At 30.1% G+C, this 20,154-nt stretch overlaps 1 long non-coding RNA gene across 3 annotated transcripts in view; it reads right to left on the bottom strand.

Moving 5' to 3' along the window:
* Positions 1–20,154, bottom strand: part of LOC141911172 (uncharacterized) — a 35,361-nt gene that overhangs the window by 4,841 nt on the left and 10,366 nt on the right. For all 3 annotated transcript variants that reach the window (XR_012619988.1, XR_012619986.1, XR_012619987.1), the window contains exons 2-5: positions 10,762–10,878; positions 10,585–10,685; positions 10,319–10,444; positions 9,573–9,730 (exon numbers count right to left, since the gene is read on the bottom strand). This is a non-coding gene — a long non-coding RNA (uncharacterized LOC141911172). The remainder of the gene's footprint in view (positions 1–9,572; positions 9,731–10,318; positions 10,445–10,584; positions 10,686–10,761; positions 10,879–20,154) is intronic.

The raw sequence follows: 20,154 nt of genomic DNA, 5'->3' as shown, positions 1-20,154 counted from the left end.
GATTCTTTCAACTCAAGGAAAGTGATTCAACACGATCGACATAACACTGGAATAGGTTTGCAGTAACTAACCGTTCATTTCATTGAGTGCTATGTACTTTTTAGCCAATTTGGATTTGATTGTAATTGAAACTCTGGAACTGTTAACAAAAGACAAGTAAGACAAGTTGAAAAAACACAAGTTATGCTTGATTCTCATGTTCAAATTTAATTCAAATTTATTTTATTACATCATATTTACAAAGCATATCATTGGTTCATACAGTAATAAAAATTAGGGCAGAACAAATATTATTACAGAAACTCCAAAAAGGCAATGAATTTCTATGACTAAATGAACATTATTTTTAGCCCACTTGGGACTTTAGTCCCAGCGGGCTATTGCGTTCACTTTTCGTCCGTCGTCCGTCCGTAGACGGAAATCAGTTATTTTAGGAAGTTTTGAAGACGCTTCAATGTAATGTCTTGATATTTGGGTTTCACATGTATCTACCCTAGACACATCTTCAGCTCAAAAACTGGCCCTGTCAGAATCAAGATGGCCGACTGGCAGCCATTGTTGTTCGCCAAAATCAACACTTTTTACACATTTTTGAACTTTTTGAGGGAGATTTTGAAGATGCTTTGATCAATTACCTTGATCTTTCCGATATATGTGAATGCCCCTGGGCCCATCAGCATAACAAAAATTGGGACACGGACTCAAGATGGCCGTCCTATGACCTTTTTTAGTGCCCAAAAATGTCAATTTTGGCCCGAATTCTGAGTTTGCCATTTCTCATTGCAATTTGTGGTGGGTATTCTTTGAAAAGGGATGTTTTATACCTTTGATACCTGAATTGTTAGATTGTTGAGCATTTGGAACCACTTCCCAAGTGGGCATGGTGTCCCTGGACCCCTAGTTCTAATAACTCAGATCAAGAGTGACTCTCCCGTTTATTAGGAAACACACGCAACTAGTGGAATAGGTTTGATTTACACACATGTTGCAGGTATCAATTGTTTATCACTGTAGAATTTGTAATCCATAAAAGCCAAAATCGACATCAGCCGGAAACCCAGACCAAATCAATTCATAATTTATTGATTGAATCTACACTACGATATATGTATTTATTCAAATATTTCAATAAAAACATTAACTTCTTAAATCTAATCTATTCTAAATCATAATACGTTCTTATCTGTGAATTCACTCAATCTATCGGCTCGGCAGGTGCTTAAGATGAGTTCTTAATAGGACAGATCCATTTTTAAGGATGGTGATAATACAGTATCATGATGTTTGAATGCCAAAATAAGTGCCTGGTCAAATATATTAATATTTGTGATTGTACGTCCACGTATGTTCGGTTTCAAAGCTGAATCATATTTGACGTTTACACAGTGGTTGCATATTAGGTTCGAATCTGTCAATGCATTTTATTCTATGTATCGATATTTCAATTTACTACAATTCCCATCATTCTGAATAGCTTTTCAGAAAACCCGTCATCGCTGCTTTGCAGCTATATTTAGTATTATTTTTTTTCCCTTTTCCAAATAGTTTTTGTTAAAAGTGTAAAGGCTTCCTTACCTTACCGCTGTCGCCGATACAATCCGTATGATATCCTTCAGCTCACTTCAATCTCCAAATACTGCATGGGAATTTTGATAAATCCACGTTATAAAGGCACTGTCGAGCCGTAAACATCGAAAATTTGGCCCCGTTCAATTAGTAGCCATGTTGTGTTTTCTTTCCGAAATTTCTCTCTTCTTTATGAGGAAGAGCTATCGAATTATTCCCTCTCTTCTCCACAATCAATTTCAAAGTCAATTTTATGAATTTATTGCTCAGCGGGTCCGAGTCCAAGAGTTTACGAGTCCGGCGTTCGCGTGTCTGACAGGTTTACGGGCATTTGTTGGTTACCTCTTTAATATTTTTGATTTGTTGTTATTCGGGTTATTTCATTTAAGTATATTGCTGATCAGTTCATGTAACCAAAAGCGTCAATAAACAGATTTTGAATTGATCAAGTTTAAATCAAGGTCGTTGAGTCGCGGAGGGCTATTAGAATTACGTTTGTCTCAGAGAGAGAGAAAACAAACGACAGAAAAGTATCAGGTGATTATCGCACAGGGGCTTTTAAACTGGCTTGGATTTTACTTCCGGGTTGTTGATAATCTCGCGAGAATGGCGCTAAATTTAAACTGCAAATAAATTCAAAATATCACAGAAATACCTCGTGTTGATGTTGTTTATTTATCCACTATAGAGTTTTGATAAACAATTGGCTGTTAAGGATCAGTATCAGCGGGCGCGACACCTTACTATATTAAGATAACAAGGGATGAAACGGCTTCGCTTTTGCCTGTGACCGTATTGATGCGGCGGAAACCACTGCGCATGATTAGTCCTGGCCAAATCTAAAGTCTAATTCAGTCTATGTACTAATTCACTCGATAGGCCTATTTTAAAAACAGGAATATTCATTTATTACGTACGCATAAAATTTGATTATTTCAACCCCCTCTCCCTCTGTACGCAAAATCAGCAATTTTTTCATGTACATTAAGCATTACAGTACGTAATTGCCCTGACCCCTCCCCCTCCCCTAATGCGTACGTAATAAATGAATGATCCCACAATACAGTGAAGTATTCACACACAGAAAGGCTAATTGATTTGAGCCATGTGATTAAATTTGGCCAGGCCTTCTCTGACCTGCTGACATTAATAGTCAATGTGGTCACGGCTTGTATACCAGAAATCATTGTAGGCCTGTACATTTTGCTGTTCGTAGGTTTGGTATACCGATTTCTCCATTCTTGACTGATAAGTGTACGGTACAGCTGTACGCATTATACAATTGTTCCAATGGGAATAGGGCCTATTGATTGGGCTTATTATTTCCTGCTTTAGAATACTGAAATAAACCTAATGTTCATTCAAATATCCAACATCGGTGAAAGTTTGATTACTGTATACATGTACTGTAGGTTTTCATGTTGTATGAATATTTTGCAGTTCAAATGGGTATGATGCTGATTCCAATGTCAAACGCATGAAGTTAGATGTTCAACACCAAGATATCTCTCTTCAACCGATGTTGTACCATAGAAGATCTGATTCTTTTAACTCAAGGAAAGTGATTCAACACGATCGACATAACACTGGAATAGGTTTGCAGTAACTAACCGTTCATTTCATTTAGTCCTATGTACTTATTAGCCAATTTGGATTTGATTGTAATTGAAACTTTGGAACTGTTAACAAAAGACAAGTAAGACAAGTTAACACAAGTTATGCTTGTTTCTCATGTTCAAATTTAATTCAAATTTATTTTATTACATCATATTTACAAAGCATATCATTGGTTCATACAGTAATAAAAATTAGGTCAGTAATAAAAATTAGGGCAGAACAAATATTATTACAGAAACTCCAAAAAGGCAATGAATTTCTATAACTAAATGAACATTATTTTTAGCCCACTTGGGACTTTAGTCCCAGCGGGCTATTGCGTTCACTTTTCGTCCGTCGTCCATCCGTCATCGGAAATCAGTTATTTTAGGAAGTTTTGAAGACGCTTCAATGTAATGTCTTGATATTTGGGTTACACATGTATCTACCCTAGACACATCTTCAGCCCAAAAACTGGCTGTCAGAATCAAGATGGCCGACTGGCAGCCATTGTTATTCGCCAAAATCAACACTTTTTACACATTTTTGAACTTTTTGAGGGAAATTTTGAAGATGCTTTGATCAATTACCTTGATCTTTCGGATATATGTGAATGCCCCCTGGGCCCATCAGCATAACAAAAATTGGGATACGGACTCAAGATGGCCGTCCTATGACCTTTTTTTAGTGTCCAAAAATGTCAATTTTGGCCCGAATTCTGAGTTTGCCATTTCTCATTGCAGTTTGTGATGGGCATTCTTTGAAAAGGGATGATTTATACCTTTGATACCTGAATTGTTAGATTGTTGAGCATTTGGAACCACTTCCCAAGTGGGCATGGTGTCCCTGGACCCATAGTTCTAATAACTCAGATCAAGAATGACTCGCCCGTTTATTAGGAAACACACGCAACTTGTGGAATAGGTTTGATTAACACACATGTTACAGGTATCAATTGTTTATCACTATAGAATTTGTAATCCATAAAAGCCAAAATCAACATCAGCCGGAAACCCAGACCAAATCAATTCATAATTTATTGATTGAATCTACACTACAATATATGTATTTATTTAAATATTTCAATAAAAACATTAACTTCTTAAATCTATTCTAAATCATAATACGTTCTTATCTGTGAATTAACTCAATCTATCGGCTCAGCAGGTGCTTAAGATGAGTTCTTAATAGGACAGATCCATTTTTAAGGATGGTGATAATACAGTATCATGATGTTTGAATGCCAAAATAAATGCCTGGTCAAATATATTAATATTTGTGATTGTACGTCCGCGTATGTTCAGTTTCAAAGCTGAATCATATTTGACGTTTACACAGTGGTTGCATATTAGGTTCGAATCTGTCAATGCATTTTATTCTATGTATCGATATTTCAATTTACTACAATTCCCATCATTCTGAATGGCTTTACAGAAAACCCGTCATCGCTGCTTTGCAGCTATATTTTCCACTTTTTTTTCGCACATAAAATTCATCTTCTATCAGATTCGACAACTAACTGCTTCTTATTGAAATGTAGAATTCTGATAGTAATATAACACGCATTCGCTCCGCGTAGATTATATCTATGCACTCTCCGTCCTATTTTAAACTTAAGATTACTTACTGAAGATAACACCGGATGATAGTAGCAATCGCGACTCGCCCCGTCCGGTACTCCCACTAACGATAAAACAGCGTCCTGTCCTGTGGCATGGTGGATAAGGAGTTTGACTCCCAACTGAGAGGTCGAGGGACCGAATCCTAGTGAAACCATGCATTATCATAGTACAGCGCCGGCGCGCTACAATTGTTTTATTAATGAAACAACATGGTGGATCGGTGAAATCATTTTCGGCTTAAATTTATCGCGAGTTTTAGGACTTTAATGAATTTCACGAAACCATGATTTCTAAAATGAGTCAATTGATTAATTCTATTCGTAAATCAATTTACGTTGGCTACATTTCCTGAAGATTTCGGGGTCAAATCAACGTGATATGGACAGAAATTGTAGGAATTTTCACACGGAATTTTACTTCCGCGTTCAGTTGACGACTCGGATCGATGACAACGACAGCGGAGTTTATGTATTTTAAGGTGAGAATCCGTTAACCAGGGAATGTATTAAATGATTTCTTTAATAATATGAGTATGGTAGCAAATGAGTAGGCCTACTCGGTGAAGCAATGATCATTGTTGGCTACTTACTTAATGCCTAGCTTTTTTGGGGGATGCGCCTAGAATAGATTTAGGCCCTAAATATAATGGGTAGAGCCAGTCAGTGGAATGCCTTAATAGCAGCTAGTTATGGCCTGGTTTACACTGAATGTGCATGACAATTTATTTTGATTACTTTCTTTCCAGCTATTATTCGTGGAATGAACCGGTCTTCAATTCCTTTGCGGGTTCTTGCAGGAATATTAAACCACAGTGCGCAAATGTATGTTTCAAATTAGGCTTTTTCGACATTGACAGCCAAAGACGTAACTTAACACGCTAACTTAAGCGCAACTGTCTCAGATGCTGTAAGTACTTGACGTTTTGCGTAATTTTTTTTTGTAATGCAATATTTGGATTAGTAATCAGTCGTGCTAACGAACATGCAGAATTGGATTCATTGTAATTATGGGATGATAATTCATGGGCGTCACGAGTCCTGCGACATACCCTTGATATGAAGCTTTTTTAATGTTAATCATTGACTTGTTTTGGAGTAAACTGAGTTAGTAGCCCTTAAAATACCAATGCCACGTGGCTTGGTGTCTATGCTCTACGAGACTGTAGTAATAGATTTTCACAACAAACTCATGATTTCAAATAGTCTCCTAAGATATCTATATAGTATTTCGCTCCTCACCTAAGTAATTCTTACATTTGATTGCTTTATTACGGATGGAAAGAGGTCAGATGGCATGAAAATCGACTGTGGCTGACTAATTGGTACGAGTAACCAAAATGCTTCAATCATCAGGGGTAGACAAATTAGCCGAAGATGAATGAAAACTTCACCTTGATGATCATCAGTTGATTTTGCTGTAATTATTTGCCTGGATATATCCTTCATTTCAGAATCTGTCTTCAGTAGAATTTCTTTCAATAAAATATTTTGAAGATTGAATTTGAATTGATCTTAAAACCAGAGAAAGCATTCAGAAATTTAGAAAATCCTTGACTCATTATCAAATTCTGTGAAGTCAGTTTAGGTCTTTTTGGTCGAATCAAGCCGAGGGCTCAGGTGACTAAAACTCAATTCCTCACTGTCTTATAATGCCGAGTACGACGGAGATTACACACTGAAACACGTTGGGCTGTGTAAGTGTAATTTGGATAAGTCCACAATATAATGACCGCCCTGCCCCGCTGCATCTGAGACGTCAACAAGTTAGACTGTATTGCTTCGATGACAAACTGACTCCTACGCAAGATGACCATCCAATTCAAATGTAAATTAAGAAAGAAAACAACAAAACTAGTTGCGTTGATCAACAAAAATAAATCAATAGTTTATTACAATACTTCAATTTCAAAATAAGGATAGGAAAAAAGTGAACAATAAGTGTGTTTGCCATGCGTCTTTAAATATTTCCCAAGAATATATCTTTTTCTGGCCACCACCTGCCTCGGCTTTTTTTCACAGATTTTCGCTAAAGATACGAAACAAGACAAAATTGATGGATGGGAACCATACATGCTACAATTCGCTTTTACTGCGAACATTGGAATGAGCTAAAGCAATTTGCTAGGAGAAAAAATTGAGTCAAATGATGTTTCAAAATCTGGACGGGAAAAGTTTTACTAAATTGTATGGCTAATGGCAAATACATGTTTATATTGATAAGGTAAATATCTGTATAAAAGGTTGTATAGCAACTTGAATTGAAGGATTAATGCAATAGGTCTCTTATTCTAAAAGACGAGTGAGCCTTACTTACTAGATTGGTCATGTGAATCAACATCAAATTTAGAACTATCATCCATTTTTAGTTTTCAATCAAAGACCAACCTATGAAATAAAGTACATATTTTCAACAACCTGGAATAAATTAAAATAAATCTGAGGAATTCACCAAATTTCTGTATCGAATCCCTAATATATAACCTATAGATTCATACTTACATACGACAAATTGACGAAGAAACTTCATTTGACAGTATACAAACTTGCGGACAAACTCCCAAAATGAATCATGTCCTATTCACCTTGAATCAGTAATACAACTAAAAAATTCACAATACAGATTTCGGTTTCGAATCCTTCAAATAGCTGTTTACTTACATTAAACGAATTATCAAACTACTTCTGCCGACAGCATACCAACTCGCTGACAAAGCCCCAAAATGAAACGTGTCATGATAAACATCTGGAATTAAACGTAATAAAGCTACAAAATTTACAAAATGTCGGTTTCGAATCCCTCAAATAGCCTTACACTTACAAATGATGGATTATCAAACAACTATGAACTCCCACAACGCCACATGTCTTCGATAATCTACAGTGAAAACCTGGAATTAAATGAAATAAATCTTAAATTCCGATTTGAACCCAACGTAGGCCCTCTCTCTAGTTGTAGGCCTCAGATCTTGAAATAGGATAAATAATGTTATGATGAAAGAGGCATAATGCTTCGGAAAAAATTGAATTCAATATGGCTCTTGGCCCGGCAAAGTTTGTTTTTGAAATATCCTTTTGATTAGGCCTAGTTACACATTTTAAAAGCAAATTTCATTTTGCATCAAATTAAAAGCGGCTTTGCTGAGGAAAAGATTCGTTTGAGTCGTAAAATGTATAGCCTAGAACCAATATCTTCGTCAAAGCGTGATGCACAATTTTGACTGGGTCTTTTTTCCACGTGGTATTGGGTGCAATTCAAGAATAGGGGACTATAGCAATATATATGTAGTGATAGTAATCAATTAAGTAATAATATTAGTAATTGATAATGATGATATATAATAATGATAGTAATGTATATAGTAATTAATGATGATTAGGGAACTAAACCTATCTCTAAACCTAATCCTAACCACTAGTCCCCTATTCTCGAATCTTACCAAAATGTTCCTTATTAGTTCCGCTGCATCGCTAAAAACAAATTGAGATAGGTTTCCCTGCATTTTTTTACATATTACATCACTTACAGCGATAAACGTCCGTCGCCGACTGAAAAATTCACAAAAACTTCCGCATTGCGAGCGCCACCGCACCAATTCAAATTCAATTATACATATGTATATATGCGGAAACCATCCAGCGATGCACTCTATGATCTTTAGAACATAAGATATTTCTCAGCGCGAAGGGGGCGGGGCGCAGCGTCACCAGGTCCCGCTCCGCGAGGAAGCTAGATTTTCAAAGAAATGAGTGCACGCGACGGCCGTGACCACTTGTTAGTGACGTCATCAAGAAGGATGGCTCCAAGAATCGCCACATCACAGGTTACTGTGAATAAATGGGATTCGACCATTCAAAAGTTCAGAATGTACTTTCTTGTTTTGTAAAACAAGTTTATTCATGTCGTTATATAAAGCATTTTGTTTGAAACATTCTTTAATAATGTTTGTTGAGTTTAAAGCCAATTGTCGTTGTGTAATTCGATACTGACATCATAGTTTTAGTTTTTGTTCACATGTTTCGACTTATAAATATCCAACTTGTATGTTCTATCTTTTAATACAGGCCATGTGATTAATTGCGTATGACTCCATTAGTTTAATAAGAGAGCACATATTTCGATATTGTTGAATAATTAACTAAATTTTTTTCTGTCACACGTTGATTTTTACCCATCACTTATAAAATTCAAATGTACGTGATGTATTCTGTAAGCTATGGAAGCTTCTTCTTAAAAATACACTATGAATTTTCAATTTGTACTGACCATAATAATTTATTTTTCGTAAATAAAATTTATATTTTAATTAAATAATTTCAACATCTTTTCTATGCCCTCTGCAACAGAAAGTTACTAAGGACTATTACATATTCAGATGTACGTTGATAATTGATTTCAATCCTCCCTTCAAATAATTATATGAACATTATTTCGGAAAATGCAGGTGGCGCACAATCATAATACATACAACTCATCAAGCTGACGAGTCGTTTCCGTAACCAATGTTACAGACGGGTAACCAATCTACTCGACTCCGCAGACAACTAAACGACCCGAGTAACCCCCAATTTGACTATAACTATAAATTATGTTATGTTAAACCGCATTGGTGTGACTTGACACGTCAAATACGTATCCCGTATTGACATATTTCTATTATCCACTTTTCAAACTATGAATAGCACGCCTGCTCAGAAAACCCGTTATCGCTGCTTCGCAGCTATATTTATTTTTTTTTCTCCCCTTTTCCACACAGTTTTTGTTAAAAGTGTAAAGGCTTCCTTACCTTACCGCTGTCGCCGATATAATCCGTATGATATCCTTCAGCTCACTTCAATCTCCAGATACTGCATGGGAATTTTGATAGATCCACGTTATAAAGGCACTGTCGAGCCGTAAACATCGGAAATTTGACTCCGTTCAATTAGTAGCCATGTTGTGTTTTCTTTCTGAAATTTCAAATCAATTTCAAAGACAATTTTATGAATTTATTAGACTAACCTATGCTATAATATGTAATAGATGAAATCTAAGTGACGGACGCTTCGTCACTGCAGCTTGATTAAATCTTTCATACGACTAAGATTAAGAAATCATAGCAACATCATTTGAAGACAACCTCGTTCACGTATGGAGTGTAACAAAAACACTCAAAATATTGTCAGTGACTAGGCCTACTATAGGAACACTGAGAATATTAATTGTTTTCAATGACACTCGAAAGAAGAAACTCAGATTACTAATTCTCAAAATCTATCAATTTTATATCGATATTGTTCTGTAGATTTGGTCCCGAGCATTAGATTATTGAAGAAATTAAATCAAATCTTATAGTTAAACTTGGAAAAATGAAAACTAATGCCATAGTTTAGTGGTGGGGGAAAGATGAAACTTCAACTCTTATGCTCAAATGTGTATTCTTCTATTCAAGAATTTTTCATCTGTGACTGAATCATTGTGGGATTCTTGTCGCCATCCATATTACACGGATATTGTGTATCTTCTTGACTCAACAAGGTGAGGGTACTATTTCATACCTTATTCTTGGATCTTGATCAGTCCTGTTGGTATGGATCGTCGATTCCCTACTTTCCAGTCGGCAGAGATTTTCAAATTATCTCCGAATGTCGTTTTTGTTGTTATTATAACTAGCGTTGTTTGCTCTGAAAACGTTGGTTAAATTTCAAATATCTATCGTCGAACAATTTGATATCGCAAGAATATCAGTTTGAAGACAAAGAATCAAGGCTTGATTAATTCTAATGATCATGAGTATCACATTGTTTGAAACTCTTTACAATACCTTTTTTCTTCAAAACTTTACACCTTCCAATAACCCCCAACGCATGCTCAATTTCATGTGTTATGTAATCTCCGTTTGATTTTTGTGAATTTCGTTGTTTTCTATATATACAAGAACATCAGAATAATTAACTGCATTGTCATGAGATAATAAAAAGTTTGATTTGAATTTCTATACCTCTTTTCGTAATCACGCTTATTTTTCAATTTTGTCTCTTTCGACTGTTTCTTTAATTTTCGTTTTAAAATTTTCTTCTGTTAGTCCATGGATTTCAATTGCGGTCCTTATTATGGCCTGAAATCAATTGATTAAAGGATATTCAATTCCGATGTCATGTTCATCCATGTTCATCCATCCCGTTTTTGGGATACTAGCATGAGGGATTTTGGTTTTTCGTTTTGGAATTTTTGTTTCATTGCTAGTAATTGGAATATCAGGGGTTCAGATCAGAGGACGAGAGGACGAGACACCACTCATCACCACAAGTAATTTTTTTTCCTAATAAATGGGAGAGAATGAACACCAGCCAGAAAATAATAATGTTAATAAAAATCAATATTATTGCCAATATTGTAAAAAATACGTCGATACATCTAATAAAACACGACATGAAAAAACTGCAAATCATATAAAAAATGTAATAGATTTTGAAACTCCAGAAAATTCCAATGAAAGAAAAGAAAGATTAGAAAATATGAATGTGGATGAAATAAAATGTGTAAGTTTGTAATGAATTTATAGTAAAAAGGAATTATAATAGACATCTCGAATCACAAAAACACCATCAAAATTTGAGTAATAATGTTTTAGGAAAAGATTATTTTGATGATAAACCTCAAAGAGTAAAAAAACCAACTTCAAAAACTAAATCCATTTCAAATAAACCTTACATGGAAAATGTTAGAAATTATATTGATTCACTAGAAATAAAAGATACAATTGAAATATTAGAAACATTACGTAGTAAAATTGGTCCTGCAGCTATTATATTTAGATTTCTTAAAGGTACAACAATAGAAGATTATAGTAAATTTAATGAAATAATAGAAAAAATACTAGATTTGATAACAGATGTTGAATATCCAAAAATTAGTATCCCTGGGAAAGTAAGTTTTATAAAGTCAGAAGAAAAAATGAATTATAATATTCAAACACACTCTGAAGAAATAATTTCAAAAACACAAATAAAAGAGAAGTTAGAAAAAATATTTAATGAATTTAAACGTCATATTGAAGAAAGATATTTTGAGGGTTCTGGCTTAACATTGAACGAAATTATATATTTAGATTTAAATGTTTATAATACAAAAAGGAATAAAACATCAAAAAGTAATAAAATGTTTAAAAATGATTCAAACTTTACAACAGAAAAGGATATTAAAGCATCATCTTATATTAAATTACCATTTACAACAAAAGCAGTAATAAATGTTCAAAATGAAGATAATAAATGTTTTCTATGGTCAATTATTAGTTGCTTACATCCAACACAGGAAAAAGTTTGTAGAATAACAAATTACCGGAAATATGAAACATTATATAAAATTGATCAATATCCAGTAACTATAAAAATGATTCCTAAAATAGAAAAAGTTAATAATTTAAAAATAAATGTATTTGAATTAATGCAATTACCAAAGACAAAAGGTGAAAATATTAAAGATTATACATTGGAAGCTTTATATTTAACAGAATATTATGATGATGAAAATGCTATAGATTTGTTATATTACAAAAAAGATGAAAATGAACATTATATGTGGTTAAAACAAATTGATTTATTCTTTAGAACAGAAAGTGATCACCATAATAAAATTTATCTATGTAGAAAATGTTTATCTAAATTTATGACTGAGAATACATTGTTAAAACATAAAGAATTATGTGATAATAAAGATTTTTGCAAATTAATAATGCCAACAGAAAAAGATTATAAATTGAAATTTACTAATCATAAATTTAAAAATATTGTTCCATTTGTAATTTATGGGGATTTTGAATTAGAAAGTGATTTTGCAAAATTATTAAACGAAAATAAAAGAATAGTTATGACAAAAGAAGATGAAATTGATTTTAATTATGCAACTCATTGTTGTTATTGTGAAAAACGTTTTTATTTATTTGATAAAAAAGTTAGAGATCATGATCATTTAAATTCAAAATATCGTGGAGCTGCTCATGAAGATTGCAATTTACAAGCTAAGAAAGTTAGTTTCGTACCAATATTATTTCATAATTTATCAGGTTATGATACCCATCTATTTATAAAACAATTATCAAGGAAATTGGGTTCAATTAATCAAGAAATAGAAGAATATAATGCTATGAATGGTGTAAATGTAAGAAAATATGATTTTAAACTATTAGCTAAAACATCTGAAAATTATATTTCATTTCAATTTGGTTGCATTAGATTTTTAGATTCTTATGGATTTCTAGCAAGTTCATTAGATAATTTATCAAAAAGTTTAGTTGATAATGATTTTGTTATAACTCGATATTATTATCCAAATGACCAAGATTTTAAATTATTGAGATATAAAGGCGCAATTCCTTATTCATTTTATAAAATACACAATGATTTTAATGTAACAGAATTATTAAAAGATCAATTTTATGATCAATTAAAAGACGAGTATGTGAAAGACGAAGTGTTTAATAGAACATTAAATATTTGGAACCATTTTAAGATGAAAAATCATGGTGAATTAGTTGATTTATATTTAAAATCAGATGTTATGATATTGGCTGACATATTTGAAAAATTTAGAGAAGTTGATTTGAATCATTTTAATGTTGATCCTTGTTATTGCTACTCTAGTCCTGGTTTAACCTGGCAATGTGGTTTAAAATATACAAATGTAGAATTAGATTTATTAAAAGAACCAGATATGGTTTTATTATTTGAAAAATCAATTAGAGGTGGAATTAGTGGTGTTATGGGAGATAGGTATTTTAAAGCAAATGATGAATATAAATTATTATATATTGACGCCAATAATTTATATGGTTGGGCAATGATGCAACCTCAACCATATAAAAATTTTATATTCACAGAAGTTGAAAATGATGATAAAACTGATTGGGAAAGCGCAATTGCGAGTTTAAAAGATGAAGCACCAATTGGTTATTTCTTTGTAGTTGATTTAGAATATCCTGAAAATATAAAGTTTAAAACAAGAAACCTACCTATTGCCCAGAACATTTAACTGTAGATGATAGTTATTTAAGTGAATACCAGAAGAAAATAAAACCGAAAGATCATGTTTTTACAGAAAAAATAATACTTACTCAAAATAATAAATACAATTATATTGTTCATTATAGAATGTTAAAATTTTATCTAAAACAAGGAATGAAATTAAAGAAATTACATAGATATTATGAATTTAATCAATCGAAGTGGTTAGAAAAATATATAGATTTCAATACTCAACAGAGAACCATATCAAAAACAGATTTTGAAAAAGATTTCTTCAAATTAATGAATAATAGTTTTTATGGTAAAACATGTGAAAATATTAGAAATAGAAATGATATTGAATTAGTAAATAATTCTGAAAGATTAAGACACCTACAATCAAGCCCTAGACATTTAGGTAATAAAAGATTTGAAGATTATTTAACAGCAGTTAAATTAAAAAGAACGTCAATGAAATTTAATAAACCTATATTCATTGGTTCAACTGTTTTAGAAGTATCAAAATTATTAATGTATGATTTTTATTATAATGTTTTACAACCACTTTTTGGAGAAAAGCATATTGAAATATTATATTTTGATTCTGTAACAGCTGACACCCCAATATTATTAAAATGTAATGATAAAATATTGATAAGAAGAATTTCAGAAATAATTCCAAAACAAAATGAATGTTATATTTCATATGGTGAAAAAGAATTAATACAAATAAATGGATTAATGGATGTTTGGACAAGAAATGGATGGAAAAAATTAAAGAATATTATTAGGGTTAAAACAAATAAGAAAATCTATAGAGTTAGAACTAAATTAGGGTTTGTAGATGTTACAGAAGATCATAGTTAATTAAACGAAATGGTGATGAAATAAAACCAACTGATATAAAAATTGGAGATGAATTATTACATAAAAGATTTTTCCAAAGAATGAATCATATGTCATTTGATGAAATTATTGATAATATTTATAATATAGAACCCGAAACATTAGAAGAAAAAGAATATTTTATCAAAGGATTTTTCATGGGTGATGGTTCAGCAGGTGTGTATAATTATGTTTGGGGTAATAAATATTGTTGGTATTTATGCAATCAAGACTTGAAATTATTAGAAAGAATTAAGAAATTCTGTGAAGAAGTTTATTCACATAAAACATTTAGAATCATGGATGTTATGAAATCATCAGCAGTTTATAGAATACTTGTAAATAATCCTAAAGATTTTGCTATAAAATATAATGATGAATTCTATATTCATGCAATAGTTAAAAGTAATACTTCAACAAGAGAAAAGATAGTTCCAGATTATGTATTAAATGCAAAAGATAATTTAAGAAAATGGTTCTTCATTGGATTCTACGCAGCAGATGGTACTAAAAATTTATTAAGTATTAAAAGATAACCTTTGCACAAAAAGGAAAAGTTGCTATATCAGGATTAAATATATTATGCAATTCATTAGGTTTTAATATGAATATTGGATTGATTAAATCTAAACCAAATTGCTTTAATTTAAACCATGTAGAAAATGAGTTAACAGAAGAAGTTAAAGATTTATTTGAAATATGTAACCCAACAGATTATGTTTATGATTTATCAACTGAAGATGGCACGTTTAACTGTGGATTTCCATTAATAGCCAAAAATACTGACAGTTACATACTAAAAATGAAGACAAATGATATAACAAAAGACTTAAAAACATTAAAACATCATTTTGATTTTAGCAATTATCCCAAAGATCATGAACTATTTAGCAATGATAATAAAAAGATTCCTGGTAAATTTAAAGATGAATTAGGGGGTGATGAAATGATTGAATTTGTTGGGATAAGAAGTAAAATGTATAGTTACAGAACAAAAGATGATGAAGCTAAAAAGTTAAAAGGAATAACAAAACATGTGGTTGATAAACATATAGAATTTCAAGATTATATAAAGTGTTTATATAACTCAATTGTAATGAAACACAAAATGAATTGTTTAAGATCAGAAGATCACGAGATGTACATTAATGAAGTTGAAAAAACTAGTTTGAATCCATTTGATGATAAAAGGCATATTTTAGATGATGGTATAAAAACATTACCTTATTGTTATTAAAACATAAAATCAACATCATCATAATCGAAATCACTATTGGCTTCTTCATTTTCATTTAATTGTTCAGGTTCTTCTTCCATTCCATTTTTCTCATTTAAATAAAGTTCTATCTTGTTCCACATTTCATCTCGCTCTCTTTGTTTCTTTTTGTTTGTTAATTCATCAAATGGAATTATAATATCTTGGTTTAAATAATTTACAATCTTATTTAAAAAGAATTCATAATTTATTGAATCTGTTATTCTATTTTCCAAATGATACATTAATATTTGTTTGAATATTTTTTTTATATTTTTCATATCTTCTTCTGTTAATTTAGGTTTTTCACAATAATCGTTGAATAATAAATATAAATACATTTTCTTTTGTTTTGTGTTAAATGTTGATGGAATAATTGTTTTTATAATATCTTTTTTAGTTATTTCACCATTTTTATTTTCTATTATTTTCATTTTTTCAAGCCATTGCATATATTCTGGTGTATGATCTTCTATAGAAAATATTTTGAAAATTTCATCAAGATAATTTAATTTTGGATCTATGAGAAAATTTCTAGTTTTTTCTTCACCCAATAAATTCTTTTGCCATCCACATTCATTACAAAATAACACAGTACCTTCTTGTCTTAAGGTCGCATAACTACATTGTGGACATTTTCGTTTATAATTTATTGGTAATAGATCTTCATTAAGCTCTTGGTATTTTCTTACGTTTTCTTTATGTTTATTGTTCTATTATGTAGATTTGAATTACTTGTTGTAATAATCAATTTACAATATTTACAATAATATGTTTTTCTTGTTAATTCATTATATTGTTTTTCTAACTTTTCAACTGTTTCTTTATTATCTGGTAACGTTTTCTCATATTTTATTTTTTCTAATATTTTATTTTTTCTTTCTTTGAATTCTGCTTCAAATTTATTAGAATTTTTATCTATATGTACTTTATGAAATTGATGATTCTCCCAATCTTCTATATTTTAAGGGCTATATTTTATTCGACAAGGCTCACAGAAATGATCTTTTATATTATCCTTATCATAGAATAAGAAAGGTCTTTTCCAAATAATTTCAGGTTCAACTTCAACAGAATTACTATTGCTTTCATTGCTATCAACATTCGCCGTTGCGCCATTAATTTTACACTTCTCTGAATGTTTTTTAACATAATTTCTTGAGAATAATTTATTACATTTTGGACAGTTTAGTTAAGGGGGTTTATAATTTTCATCATGTTTTTTCATATGTCGAGCCATATTACTTTTTCTTAGAAGTTCACCACAAATTTCACATGCTATCTTCTCATCCATTTATTAAGGAAAAATTTTATTAAAATTAATTTTTAGTGATGAGCGGTAATTTTTTTATGTTATGAATAATGGTAGAATTAAAAGATTACAGAATATTTGTTGATTCAAGAAGACTTACCAATTATAAATCACATAATTTATTAGTTCAATTAGATAGAGAATTTAAGAATTGTGTAGATTTAAAATTAGTAAATATAAGTTTATGTAACTCATTTTACAATATATCGGATAAAACTGACGAACATAGAACCTTTTTTATTTATGAAAGACGTAATAGTAAAATAGCTTATCAACTTAGAAACATTAGCGAAAGAAATTAATAGAAAAGCTCGGATTATGTTAGGTAGTGATTCTAAATTTAATATTAAATTCATGAAAAGTGAGAGCTCTAATTTTATTAGAGTAAAGTTTGATGACGAAAGTGTTGATGATTCATTGATGATAAGAAAACATGCTTACATGGTAAAAAAACCTTTTGCTAAGCTGTTAGGAATTCTTTCAGATACTTTTATTTACGGAAACACATATGGTATATCAAATATAATACCTTTTACACATTTTTATATTTATAGCAATTTAATTGATCCTACAAAAACATTTGAAGCAACTAAAGATACAATTTGTAATTCTAGTATATTAAATATTTTACCATTAAAAAATGTTAAACAATTTGGAACGCAAATAAATTATAATTTAGCTGAATGTGATTTTAAACCTTGTATTTCACGATTTAACAATTTTAAATTAGAAATAAGAAATCATAATGGTTATTTAATTGATTTGAATAACTTTCCTGTAATTTATGAATTAATTATAAGATGTAAAGAGTAATTTTTTCATTATATAAATGAATATAACTGTTGGACCGAGTATATGTTTTGGATTTGATTTTAAACGTGAGAAAGAAATGAAATTTAACATTAATGATGTAATTACACAAATCAAAAATATTGTATTTTCTAATGAAACAACATTTGAGTATGAAACAACAATAAATAAAGAAACTTTAAATGTAGAAAAGATTACTAATTTAATTAGAGAATCTTTAAGATTTTATGAATTAGATAAAGATTTTATCATCGATGATATTAGAAAAATAATAATTGAAATATATACAAATGAAACTAGTAATGAAATAAATGTCAAAATCATCACTAAGATAACTATGTATTTTGAAGATAGTAATTTTTTTGATAAATAAATGAGTGATAATAAGTGGATAATAATTGGATTATATAATGGCGCATTACTATCAGTTGGAACTGTTGGTTATTCAATGGTATTAAAAAAAGTATTCAAAATGGGAAGTGTTAATGTTGATAGATTTGATATAAATGATATTTTAAAATTAACATTAGCAGTTACTTTATCTAATTTAACTATTGATTATTTAGAAAAACAAAAATATATTCCTCCTATATAAATGCATAATTTTTTTGCTAAATAAATGGCTTCTGCAATAATAACTATTATAGGGTCAGCAATTGTTAACGCTTTAGCATTTACTGGTGGCGGTTATTTATTTAAGCATATTGATAAAAATAGTTCATTAGGAGAACAAAGAAGACATAACTTAGCATTAGAGAAATATAATAAAGCAGCAGAAGAATAAAGAGAAAAGAGACAAAACTATATGGATTACATTAACAAAGAATTATATAATCAGAAAATTTCACATAGAGATTTTCAATCAGTTGATGATGCAATGAGTTTATATAACGCGGTAACAAATAAAGAAAAATTACATCTATACAAACCTAAATTATCAGATTATTATACCCCAAGTAAAGAACAACAGAAATATGAAATAATTTGGATTTTAGGGGGAACAGTTATTGTTATATTTGTAGCGTATAAATTTACTAATTTGTAATTTTTTTTCTAAATAAATGGAAGATAAAGTTGATAATATTGATATTATTCCTCATGATATAAATAAAACTAAATTAAAAATATATTTAGAAAAACAAATATTAGAATTTGAAAGCGACTTAAAAGTTAAAAAGAAAAAAATATTCAAAAAGTAAAATTATATATTATTTGATTATAAGTGGTTCGGTTACAATTAGTTCTGTAATAAAATTTCTAGCAATATTCAGTCCATTAACACCTTTAGCTATATCAATTGGTGTATTAGGATTACGTTCAAGTGTATTAACTGGTATAAGTTCAAAATTAAATATAAAAAGTAATAAAGAAAAAATTAAAACTAATATAAAAGAAATTAATAAATTAAAGAATACACTAGATTATATAATAAGTTTAAATGGTCATATAACAGTTGAAGAACAAGATAAATTATTAAAACAATTAATAAATTATTAATTTTTTAATTATATAAATGGTAGATAGTTTTCCAAAAGCTTTCCAATATAATAAATCAATTAAATATCATATTCCAGCAATAGATTTTAATAAAGATATTACATATAGAAATGAAGTTTTAAATTCATTAATTGATTTATATATTTATGTTACTGAAAGTAATAATTTTAATGCAAAGATGGAAAATATATTTCATGTTTATTTAATTAATTTTAAAAAAATGAAAGATGAAAATGGTTATTAAAATCTAATATGAAGTATATTGCTGTTTATTGTGCAACAACAGGATGTGGAATTAGTTGGAATGATCATTTGAATAATTCTAAATATAAATTAATTCAAAGTTTGTTTAGATTTCATACTTACTTTCAAATCAGAATAATATTAAATGAATTAGAGTGCGCTTTACCAGGATCTAGGTATTTTAAAGAATTAGATAATAATATTAATTTATCAAAGTTTTATAAAATTTGTAATGAATTTAATATAGATATAAATAATTCTGATTTTAGAACAAAAATTGGAACAATAAGATCACTTCCTTGCCCTAAAAAGATTGCAGAATATTGTGCACTTCCCATACCATCTAATAGCTTTTATAATATCTATAATAATAAATTAGGTTATGGT

Source organism: Tubulanus polymorphus, chromosome 9 (genome assembly GCF_964204645.1).
Source record: "Tubulanus polymorphus chromosome 9, tnTubPoly1.2, whole genome shotgun sequence".
NCBI lineage: Eukaryota > Metazoa > Nemertea > Palaeonemertea > Tubulaniformes > Tubulanidae > Tubulanus > Tubulanus polymorphus.
Note: the sequence above shows the minus strand (reverse complement) of the source record. Positions and strands in the feature narration are given on the sequence as shown.